Source organism: Eucyclogobius newberryi, unplaced genomic scaffold (genome assembly GCF_026437365.1).
Source record: "Eucyclogobius newberryi isolate DKJ021-1_F unplaced genomic scaffold, fEucNew1.0.hap1 SCAF_1, whole genome shotgun sequence".
NCBI classification, from domain to species: Eukaryota; Metazoa; Chordata; class Actinopteri; order Gobiiformes; family Gobiidae; genus Eucyclogobius; species Eucyclogobius newberryi.
The window spans coordinates 5,649,728-5,658,132 of NW_027315723.1; the positions used below are offsets into that span (position 1 = coordinate 5,649,728).

Below are 8,405 nucleotides of genomic sequence, written 5' to 3' on the forward strand. Positions count from 1 at the left end.
ACTTTTTAGATTCTAACAGGGACTAAACCAGCACCAGAACCTCTAATCACTTAAACATTTGGAAATGCAATTTGGCTGTTAATTATCACGGCTAGTTTAGGATTTTAGGAAATTAATAGCTGCAAAATATTGGAAATTATTGTGATATAGGCAGTAATATATTAAGTACTGTAACTTTTGACACAATCATTTTGGTCATTTTACTTTGGTCAGCTACTGCTACTACTCAGATTATAAAAAATCTGACTTTTTCAACGTTTTCATTTTTAAAACGATACATTTCTATCAGATGGAGGACCTCTGTGTCATTGTGATACATTCAAAATACAATATTGCCTAAATTTAGATTGTCGCCTATGGATTATTGCCAATATAGCGACATTGATACTATCTGTGCAGTGCAGCTCTATGGTAAACAATACATGCATTTTTAAAAGAATTATTTAGGAGGAGACTGTTCAAAATAATATAATAATATGTAAGCCTGGCAATAAACCAGTTCTACAGCAAGTTATAACTAAAGTGTTATATTTAGGTCAAACTAGGATTAAAGAATGTCACTATATTTGAACTTCACTGCACCTATAGGCTACTAGAACATACAGTCAAGAACAGCTCGATATGATCACAATTGGTTTTGCAATAAAAAGTGATAATAATGAGTGTATTCATGAAATATGGTGATTGCATTGATCTGTTCACATTTGCATAAAGCCACATGCTCCACTCTGCACCTCACTCACTGCTGCGCCAACTTCGAGTCTGTATTTTATGAACGCGTTCCTTTTGAGCAAAATTAACATTAAATAATGCAAAAAAAGTCCTTTGTGTCCGTAAACGTGCAGCAATGTAGTAAAATATCTATAAAACTGCAGAAAACCGAGCATTTGAGGAGCGATAAAACTTTAGACTTGCACAATGTGACGCGTAAAAGTGTTGAAAATCTTACCTTTTACACTCGTGACATGGCGGGATTCTTGTAGGTCCAGTTTCTGTGGGTTTAAGCTGTATTTCTGGCGGTTGACGCGGAGACAAGGTGGACTACAGCGGACCAGGACCAAGTCTGGACCAGCTCTGGACCGAGACGCGGCGGCAGGATTTAGAGGCTGGTGCAGTGCGTGCGGAGGCCGAAAGAGGGCGCTAAAGAGCGAGCACGTCTGATATGGAACTGTAATTATGGAGCTATTATGATATCATAAAGTTAGGTTAGTTTAGGTTTGAATAGATCCATGGTTTTTACACACATTTCAACCACAAGCATGTTGGAAAATATAACAATGCACATAATTTACATCCACTAAAACAGTCATGACACTTAGAATATGAGATAAGATGAGTATTTTATATTTAAACCTTTTTAGCCTTATTTCAAGATTCAAATTTTCTAGATTATAGAATTATAGAAACAAAATGAGGCTTCACTGTGTTTCACTCTAGGAGCCACGTAATGAGTCAGAGTCAAATGATCGATGTTTGAAACTTAATATGAAGTAAAAGCAAATGAAATGTTAAAAAGTAATTACTACAGATAGCAATAAGTACCAGAGGGAAAACCAGGCAAGTTGAATATTAATACATAATAAAATACTTCATTTGAATATAAGCCTTTTTTTTCGCGTAAAAGGAAAAAGACAACGTCAGAGAACTTTGAAATGAAAGATGTTCAAGATGAAACCATCAACCATGGACAGAAAAGGTAAGTCAGGAGGAGGCTGGGGGGGTGATGGGGGTAGAATAAAGTCTGAAGTATAAAGTCTGAAGTATAAAGTCTGAAGTATAAAGTCTGAAGCACATGTGTCAAATACAAGGCCCGCGGGCCACATCCGGCCCGAGAGACGTTTTAATCCGGCTCGCCGAACATTTCGAATTTATATATATTTTTTTAAATGATTAAATAAAAGACAAAAAATGTAATTGATTCATAGAACCATAGTTACATCCTAACCGTTTTTATTGCTAAAACTACACGTCCCATAATGCCACCAGTGGCTGCCCCTCCCCCGCGCGGCCCAGAGAAGTAATGACGCGCGTTGCACACTTTACAGCACTTTTGAGCAGAAGTCTGAGCGAGGAAAAGAGACGTGAGGCTTTGGCTTTAGGAAACACGTGGAAGAAAGAGACGGTTTTGTGGATGTTAAAGCTGTGCTAAAAGTGGAGCTAATGTGGAGCTAACAACAAGAAAACTAACTTCTGTGATGATGCTCTGTGAGGAAAACAACCAAACCTCTACAAACCTGGACAGATCAGGAGCCACAGGTAAAAACACAGGTCAGAGTGTAATAAAGTCTGAACATGACTGTGTCCACACTAATGTGACTGTGAACACACTAATGTGACTGTGAACACACTAATGTGACTGTGTCCACACTAATGTGACTGTGAACACACTAATGTGACTGTGTCCACACTAATGTGACTGTGAACAGAATAATGTGACTGTGAACACACTAATGTGACTGTGTCCACACTAATGTGACTGTGAACAGAATAATGTGACTGTGAACACACTAATGTGACTGTGAACACACTAATGTGACTGTGAACACACTAATGTGACTGTGTCCACACTAATGTGACTGTGAACACACTAATGTGACTGTGAACACACTAATGTGACTGTGTCCACACTAATGTGACTGTGAACACACTAATGTGACTGTGTCTGTGACTGTGAACACACTAATGTGACTGTGAACACACTAATGTGACTGTGAACACACTAATGTGACTGTGTCCACACTAATGTGACTGTGAACACACTAATGTGACTGTGTCTGTGACTGTGTCCACACTAATGTGACTGTGAACACACTAATGTGACTGTGTCCACACTAATGTGACTGTGAACACACTAATGTGACTGTGAACACAATAATGTGACTGTGAACACACTAATGTGACTGTGAACACAATAATGTGACTGTGAACACACTAATGTGACTGTGTCCACACTAATGTGACTGTGTCCACACTAATGTGACTATGAACACACTAATGTGACTGTGAACACACTAATGTGACTGTGAACACACTAATGTGACTGTGTCCACACTAATGTGACTGTGAACACACTAATGTGACTGTGAACACACTAATGTGACTGTGAACACACTAATGTGACTGTGTCCACACTAATGTGACTGTGAACACACTAATGTGACTGTGAACACACTAATGTGACTGTGTCCACACTAATGTGACTGTGAACACACTAATGTGACTGTGAACACACTAATGTGACTATGAACACACTAATGTGACTGTGAACACACTAATGTGACTGTGAACACACTAATGTGACTGTGAACACACTAATGTGACTGTGAACACACTAATGTGACTGTGTCCACACTAATGTGACTATGAACACACTAATGTGACTGTGAACACACTAATGTGACTGTGAACACACTAATGTGACTGTGAACACACTAATGTGACTGTGAACACACTAATGTGACTGTGAACACACTAATGTGACTGTGTCCACACTAATGTGACTGTGAACACACTAATGTGACTGTGTCTGTGACTGTGAACACACTAATGTGACTGTGTCCACACTAATGTGACTGTGAACACACTAATGTGACTGTGAACACACTAATGTGACTGTGAACACACTAATGTGACTGTGAACACACTAATGTGACTGTGTCCACACTAATGTGACTGTGAACACACTAATGTGACTGTGAACACACTAATGTGACTGTGTCCACACTAATGTGACTGTGAACACACTAATGTGACTGTGTCTGTGACTGTGAACACACTAATGTGACTGTGAACACACTAATGTGACTGTGAACACACTAATGTGACTGTGTCCACACTAATGTGACTGTGAACACACTAATGTGACTGTGTCTGTGACTGTGTCCACACTAATGTGACTGTGAACACACTAATGTGACTGTGTCCACACTAATGTGACTGTGAACACACTAATGTGACTGTGAACACAATAATGTGACTGTGAACACACTAATGTGACTGTGAACACAATAATGTGACTGTGAACACACTAATGTGACTGTGTCCACACTAATGTGACTGTGTCCACACTAATGTGACTATGAACACACTAATGTGACTGTGAACACACTAATGTGACTGTGAACACACTAATGTGACTGTGTCCACACTAATGTGACTGTGAACACACTAATGTGACTGTGAACACACTAATGTGACTGTGAACACACTAATGTGACTGTGTCCACACTAATGTGACTGTGAACACACTAATGTGACTGTGAACACACTAATGTGACTGTGTCCACACTAATGTGACTGTGAACACACTAATGTGACTGTGAACACACTAATGTGACTATGAACACACTAATGTGACTGTGAACACACTAATGTGACTGTGAACACACTAATGTGACTGTGAACACACTAATGTGACTGTGAACACACTAATGTGACTGTGTCCACACTAATGTGACTATGAACACACTAATGTGACTGTGAACACACTAATGTGACTGTGAACACACTAATGTGACTGTGAACACACTAATGTGACTGTGAACACACTAATGTGACTGTGAACACACTAATGTGACTGTGTCCACACTAATGTGACTGTGAACACACTAATGTGACTGTGTCTGTGACTGTGAACACACTAATGTGACTGTGTCCACACTAATGTGACTGTGAACACACTAATGTGACTGTGAACACACTAATGTGACTGTGTCCACACTAATGTGACTGTGAACACACTAATGTGACTGTGAACACACTAATGTGACTGTGTCTGTGACTGTGAACACACTAATGTGACTATGAACACACTAATGTGACTGTGAACACACTAATGTGACTGTGAACACACTAATGTGACTGTGTCTGTGACTGTGTCCACACTAATGTGACTGTGAACACACTAATGTGACTGTGAACACACTAATGTGACTGTGTCCACACTAATGTGACTGTGAACACACTAATGTGACTGTGAACACACTAATGTGACTGTGTCCACACTAATGTGACTGTGAACACACTAATGTGACTGTGAACACACTAATGTGACTGTGTCTGTGACTGTGAACACACTAATGTGACTGTGAACACACTAATGTGACTGTGTCCACACTAATGTGACTGTGAACACACTAATGTGACTGTGTCTGTGACTGTGTCCACACTAATGTGACTGTGAACACACTAATGTGACTGTGAACACACTAATGTGACTGTGTCCACACTAATGTGACTGTGAACACACTAATGTGACTGTGTCTGTGACTGTGAACACACTAATGTGACTGTGAACACACTAATGTGACTATGAACACACTAATGTGACTGTGAACACACTAATGTGACTGTGTCTGTGACTGTGAACACACTAATGTGACTGTGAACACACTAATGTGACTGTGAACACACTAATGTGACTGTGTCCACACTAATGTGACTGTGAACACACTAATGTGACTGTGTCTGTGACTGTGTCCACACTAATGTGACTGTGAACACACTAATGTGACTGTGAACACACTAATGTGACTGTGTCCACACTAATGTGACTGTGAACACACTAATGTGACTGTGTCTGTGACTGTGTCCACACTAATGTGACTGTGAACACACTAATGTGACTGTGAACACACTAATGTGACTGTGTCTACACTAATGTGACTGTGAACACACTAATGTGACTGTGAACACACTAATGTGACTATGAACACACTAATGTGACTGTGAACACACTAATGTGACTGTGAACACACTACATGAATCATTTGTCACTAAGATCAACTTAAACTATGAAAATATTGAGCTCATATTGAGTTTGAGCAGAAACACGTCTGTGATATGAACATTTCACATCATAAATCACATCAAAAGTCCATGTTCCTGTTGCTGCTGCTGCATGAATATGGACTCTGCTGCACATTTGTGCAACAGTCTCCACAACTATTACAAGGCTGTAAAAAAGCTATTTATTTCTTATATTTTTTATTGTTTTATTTTGTACACAATATTTGGCCCACGACTCAGCTTGAGCGTCGAAATTTGACAAAAGAGTTTGGTCTGATGAAACACTGTGGCTCATGCACTGCCTCAACGGTTTTGTTATTCTATATTTTCAAGGCCAGAGGGGAAACTTAACCTAAACGCTCCACGTTTGTTTGTATTTAGTGGTGTGTTAGTTCAGGTGTACAGAGAACTACAGATAACTACAGAGAACTACAGAGAACTACAGATATAACTACAGAGAACTACAGAGAACTACAGATAACTACACAGGCGTGAAAATGTTAGTTAATACATTTAAAGGTTTTTTAGATCTTGAGAAGTTTATTTTGTTATACAGTCAAATACAATATTTTTCAGTTCCAAATACCTATTTAATAATATTTAACAATAGATTAAATGTTTATCTCTGTAGATCAACCCTGAAGTTGTAATGCACATAAACTGAAGCACAGTGTTGGTGAAATTACACTTGTTTTTCTTAATAAATTTCAGTTTATGAGAACAAACGTTTTGTAATAGTTTTTTTAATCGATCCAGTAATTGCTTCAAAACAGCGTAGGCTATAAAAAGCTATTTATTTCTTATATTTTTAATTGTTTTATGTTTTACGTTATGTTCGGCCCGCGACCCAGCCTGAGCATCCAAATTCGGCCCGCGGCCCAAATTACTTTGACACCCCTAGTCTGAAGAATAAAGTCTGGCTGTGACGTAACACTTGGATACCGCCGTCATAAAACACCAAAGAAGAAGAAGATAGAAAACGTAGGATCTGGCGCCCTCTAGTGTTGAATTAGAGCAATTGCAGTGACGTACTGACGGAAAATAAATGTTTTATACAATCCAAATGCTGTTGTTTTTTTAAAAGCACTGTACTGCAACAATTTTTATTAAACCAAATAATGTGTTTTATTGTCAAATCATCCAGTGTTTTAACAGAACCAAAGAATTATAATATGAGGGGAATGCATTACTCCTAGATTATTACTTCTTGGATTCCAGAAGACCCCGTCAGTGCATTGCTGTCCTCTAAAGGCATCACTGCGTGCAGGCTATCATTCAACCAGAATGATTCTGGATATAAAATGTTACATTTACTTGAGAAACTATTTTGAGTACAGTACTCAGTAACTGAGTACTTCTCTGTGCAGTTTTCAGTATCTGAAAGAACAGTTCGTTTTCTTGGTTCTTTTCCCACTGTGAGTAAATCTCCTTCAGATATAATTTCGTTTTTCTAATTGTTGTGTTTCCAATTACATGAACATCAAACTATAAATCAGATGTTTACTTGAGTCATTTCTTAAACCACTACTTTGTAAGTCCACTTGAGAATATTATTTTGAATTTACATTACTCTCTTAAGTACAATTTAAGTTATTTAACCAACCTTAGACATGTAGCGAGAGGTACAGGATCAAAAATATGTTGTAAACAAGATTTAAACAAGGACAGATGTTACATTTAAGTTACTCTTCTTACTGGAGTAGTTTTCCCCCAAATACCTTTTTAACTCTCGAGTAATCTTGTACTTCTAATTAAGTAAGATTATTTTGAACTGATTAAACTTTGAATACATTGTTGGCTACTCTATCTCTGACTGTATTCAGACACAGTCCATTTGACCCATTCTATTTTATTGACCTGATTTGTGAAGTTGATTCTTTGACAATAAGCCAATCCTGATCTAATCAGAACAAGAAATATGTTTGTTCATCAACCAGGGGGAAATTTTAAGAAAGCTCAAATTAAACTTTCGTTTAATCATCTAAACCCCCACTGGGAGAATAATGATAGCCGGAATTAAAGTTTATTTCTTCATCTTTCATCCTTTAGATATTATTTTTTTGCCCAAATAAGATCTGGATCAGATTTTTTCCTGTGAAAGTTAGTTTTGGGAAAGAAAGTGCAGTGTCAAAGTTATGAAATATCAACTATAGTCTCTTCCAGTTGAACGCTAAACATAACTCACTAATGATTTGATATCTCATGGGTATTCAGTGTCATAAATGTATCAACAGCAACATCTTTTTCAGTCCATTTTCTGTCAAACTAGAGCACTTCAGGGCTTTTTCACAAGAAATCTGATTTAAGTCACATTCTATTTGTAGTGTGACCTCTCCAAATCAAAACACAAATCAGATTTGAGCATCGATACCTGCAGTGTGAACATCGATACCTGCAGTGTGAACATCGATACCTGCAGCGTGAGCATCGATACCTGCAGTGTGAGCATCAATACCTGCAGCGTGAGCATCGATACCTGCAGCGTGAGCATCGCAGTGTGAGCATCGATACCTGCAGCGTGAGCATCGATACCTGCAGTGTGAGCATCGATACCTGCAGCGTGAGCATCGATACCTGCAGCGTGAGCATCGCAGTGTGAGCATCGATACCTGCAGCGT

At 38.5% G+C, this 8,405-nt stretch overlaps 1 protein-coding gene across 1 annotated transcript in view; it reads right to left on the reverse strand.

Moving 5' to 3' along the window:
- The window catches only part of LOC140359757 (semaphorin-5B-like), a 57,383-nt gene extending 56,319 nt beyond the window's left edge, over positions 1-1,064 (reverse strand). Inside the window, exon 1 of the mRNA XM_072444956.1 lies at positions 950-1,064. The gene's annotated coding sequence lies outside the window, so the exon portion shown is untranslated. The remainder of the gene's footprint in view (positions 1-949) is intronic.
- Positions 1,065-8,405: the final 7,341 nt, after the last annotated feature.